Source organism: Nicrophorus vespilloides, unplaced genomic scaffold (genome assembly GCF_001412225.1).
Source record: "Nicrophorus vespilloides isolate i.1.1-1 unplaced genomic scaffold, Nicve_v1.0, whole genome shotgun sequence".
Lineage (NCBI taxonomy): Eukaryota > Metazoa > Arthropoda > Insecta > Coleoptera > Silphidae > Nicrophorus > Nicrophorus vespilloides.
Window position 1 is genome coordinate 1 of NW_017096420.1, and position 4,566 is coordinate 4,566.

Consider the following 4,566-nt stretch of genomic DNA (forward strand, 5'->3'; position numbering starts at 1 on the left):
TGTGATGAAGGTAATTTAAATTACGTTTTGATATTAAATTGAAATTTAAAAAATAATATTTAATTTAAAGAAATTATTGTGAAATTATTACTGTGAAGAAAATAATTTAAAAGCAGTTAATGAATGGACTTATAGAAAATTATTCAAAAAGGATTTTAATCTACATTTCCACCAACCACGCAAAGACACATGTCAAAGATGTGATCTATTAAACATTACAGTCAAAGCATCAGAAAACCATGAAGAACAGAAAAAAACTTATGGAAGAACATGATATTCATTTGAAGCTAGCAGAATCGGCTAGAAATGCGTTAAAACAAGATCAAGAACGAGTATCAAGTAATCCATCTCATTATTTTGGCTTTTCATTCGATTTGCAGAAAGCGTTACCATTCCCAAAGTTAACTACTTCAGTTGCTTATTATAAATGTAACATGTATATTTTAAATTTAGGCATACACAATTTTCACAACAATATATACATTCATGTACGTTTGTGATGAAACAAAAGCTTCTAGAGGTTCCCAAGAAGTGGCTTCATGCCTCTTGAGACACCTAAAAACCCTGAAAGGTGAAAAACACATCATTGCATATAGTGACATGTGTGGAGGACAAAACAGAAATATCAAAATATCTTTAATTTGGTTAAAAATTCTATCGATGGGAAATGATGTGGAAATCATAGACCATAAATTTTTAATATCAGGGCATTCATTTTTACCTCATGACAGAGATTTTGGCGTTATAGAAATGACTTTAAAAAAAAATCAGTTATTGTATGTGCCACAAGATTATTATAATATAATTAAAAAATGTAGAAAAGGTAATACTTTCATACTAAATGAAATGAAACAAGAGGATTTTATATCAACAAGACTCTTGGAAGAAGCAGTTTACAAAAGATCCAAAAATACCAACGGCTTCAAATATGCTGGATGCGATTTTTAAGAAATGAACCATATAAAATTTTATACAAAACAACCATGGATGAGAAACGCAGAATTTAAATAATTCTTGATTTATTGCCACGTCGAGGGCAGACTAAAAATGGATCATTAATTGATATGACACGGAATTTGGGGCAATATTTGGGAATATTGTATTGCCATCGTTATATAAAAGTATAAGAAGCATCACATCACTAAAATACCGACACATGATGGACTTATTGCGGTATATACCACCATAACTACTTCAAATCACTCCCGCATACTGAGAATGTTAACGAATAACTTGTTACTAAATTTATTTCTATTATCTAAAAATATAATTTAAATGTTTTTTTTTCTATTTTTTAAGCTATATGTAACGGACTTAAGCTCTTTCACTTTTTGTAACAAAACAAATTTTTATTTTGAAAGTGACCTAAGTCCTTTTAAGGTAAGCAAGGTCATATTATATACACTTAATAATAGGATGTATAAAATTAAATCCCTTAAATGCGATTTAACATTGCAAGTCGACCATACATCTTACGTATATTTTTAATTTTGTAAAAACGCAAAACCTTAAGTATTTCAAATTAAAGATAAATGGACTTATGTCACTTTCAAAATGAACGTAACTTTAGGATTTTTCTGATTATTTTCCTTTCGAATAGTCTTTTTAATAGTTGTGGTGAAATGAGGATGTGATTACAGGACGGATGTATGTTTTGTATATGTGTAGTAGTGTATTGGTAGAACACCCTCCCAATTTATATCTGAAGCAGACTATAAGTTTGAAGCGGAGATTAACTGTTTTAAAGATGTTTACATATTTTACACATATTTTACTTAGCAAATTATTTTTTTAATGACAACATGCACATACTGTATTATATTTAATAATAAATATTTTTAGTGAATTTTACTTTCATTTTCTTTTGCCCGTATCAAATGTTACGATTTTGTGAGAATCTCTACAGAATTAACAAGTAAATTTGCTAAAGCGTAGCTTTTTGCAAACAATAAAATTTAATAATTCTCTATTGATTGGAGATTAAAAGTTCTAATAAAACTATTTTTTTGTCAAATAATTAGTATAAAGTAAAAAAACTATAAAAAAATAAAATACGCCGGGGAAGAACTCACAACGGATTTTAACTTTTTTATTTTTATATTTTCTTATAATTAGTATATACTGTTTGCTCTTTTTCTATTATATTGTATTTAGTAATAAAGAAATAATTATTTTTAATAAAATTTATTTTCGTTTTGTTTTTGCCCGTATAAAATTTCTCCAGACATGGCAAGCAAATAGATATTGCATTTTGCTAAAACGCAGCTATTTGCAAACAATAATATGTAATAATTCTTTATTGATGTTCTCTGATCGAAGATTAAAAGTTTTAATAAAACTATTTTTCTTTAACAAATAATTAGTATAAACTAAAGAAGTTGTTTTAGATGTACTGATATCAATTATTTATTATTATATAAAACTATAGAGATGAGATCTGGTTGCAAATGTTTCTGCATATAGAAAAAAAAAATATATTTTGAGGATAAGAAGCACATATTTGTAGAGTAAGTCAAAACATTCTTTGAAACAGAAAGAGATTTAGAACATAAATAGACATAAATTAGAGAAACACATTTAAAGATGTACACATTTAGAGATATTTAAGATTTACACATTTTAGAGAACACCAGTTAAAATTTTTACACACTATTTAAAGACAGATAAATACACATTAAGAAATAAGAAAGAAAGTAAGAAATTGGAACATCACAAAAAGAATGGGCTAATGTTTTGAATGACATCATTGAAAATGGGAACATCTGGGAACAAATGGGATTTTAGTTTTTGCTACAATTGCGTACTTTGATTGAGATTCCGATGAAGCAGGCTGCCGAGATATTTGGTGGTGTCAGATTCTTCGATGTCAACATTCCAAAGGTCATAGTGATGAAGATATACTTAAGCGGAATCATTATGTAAGCTTTTTCTTTGGCAATGTTAGACACCTTAATTGTTACACGGATGCTGTTTCTACCTGCATTTTCAAGTTGCAATAAACACGGGTAGAGAAATAAAATTGCAACGGTCGTTCGCCATAAACCAGGCTCATAATGTTTTCGAAGAATTTGCATGATCACTCTCATAAACGTTCATTTTTACATGCTACCAACTTGAAAACATATTTTTTTTGTTGATATTCATGCCCTTTGGTTGGTCAACTTAGAGGATAAATACAACTGAACTTCAATACTTTTCCTCATTCTACTTTAGTTTGTTGTAACTGTTGGTCATACATTCACATTTTTGGTCAACCTATCCTCTGTCCATCTGAACTTCAATACTTTTCCTCAGTCTACTTTCGTTTGTTGTAACTGTCGGTCATACATTCACTTTTGTATCATGTTCAGCGAGGAGTGTTTTCTTCCGTCGAGGGCGAAGTTGAGCAACATGGTGAAGCTGGAGGTCCTTGGTGAGGGGTCCTTCGGCGTAGTGTATAAGGCGAGAAACGTTCTGACCGGAGAGATCGTTGCCATAAAACAGATCAAAAAGTTTGGTCAAAATGATCCTAGGGTATCGGTGACGACGATGAGAGAAATCTGTGCTCTGAAGAGTCTCAGACATGAGAACATTATACAACTGAAGGATGTCCTCTGCGCCGGATACCGATCGCTATTCATGATTTTCGAATACTTCGGTATTGATTTAAAATTATATTTAGCTAGGATCCCCTGCAAACCAGACGAGATGTTGGTGAAGAGCTACACCAAGCAGTTGATGGAAGCGTTAGCCTACATCCATTCCAAGAGTGTTATGCATAGAGATGTAAAGCCAGATAACATTCTGGTGGATAGTGAAGGCAATCTCAAGTTGGCAGATTTTGGTCTGTGCCGCCAATTTGCAATGCAGATGGAGAAGAATTACACGAACAAAATCGTGACTCTCTGGTACAGAGCACCAGAAATCCTCTTTGCTTCGCCGATGTATGGACCGAAAGTAGATATGTGGGGTGCAGGATGCGTGATGGCCGAGATTATAAACCGCCACTCTTTGTTCCGTGGTGTTTCAGAGATCGAACTAATTAATAAGATATGCATGGTGCTAGGATTACCTAAAGAAGGTAATCCCATTCTGGGATGCTACGATCATATCAATTTTAATACAGTACAATTCGAGGTATATGAGAAAGCCAAAGGTATTGCCGGACATATAGACTATCATAGTCAGGAGCAATTAGCGTTTCTGGAGAGCATCATAATTTTCAACCCGCTTATGAGGAAGAGTGCATTGCAATGCCTCAGGATGGATTACCTTAAGAACGTGGAGAAGGTTTTGCCAGTGCAAGGGTGTTTCAATCAGACCTGAGCTACAAGACGCAAAGGATAGAAGAGAAGAATTTGTATTATTTTTTTAGTCCATTTTCACATATTTTAGTTAGCAAATTATGTTTTTAATGACAACATGTACATACTGTATTATATACTGTATTATATATATATATTGAATAAACAATATTTTTAATGAATTTTACTTACGTTTTGTTTTGTCCGACAAATGTAACAAATGTTACGACTTTGTGAGAATCTCTACAGAATTAACAAGTAAATTTGCTAAAGCGTAACTTTT

The 4,566-nt window shown here is 31.7% G+C and overlaps 1 pseudogene; it reads left to right on the forward strand.

The window, feature by feature from the left end:
- Positions 1 to 3,390: 3,390 nt before the first annotated feature.
- On the forward strand, positions 3,391 to 4,305 carry LOC108556979 (annotated as a pseudogene).
- The last annotated feature ends 261 nt before the right edge of the window (positions 4,306 to 4,566 follow it).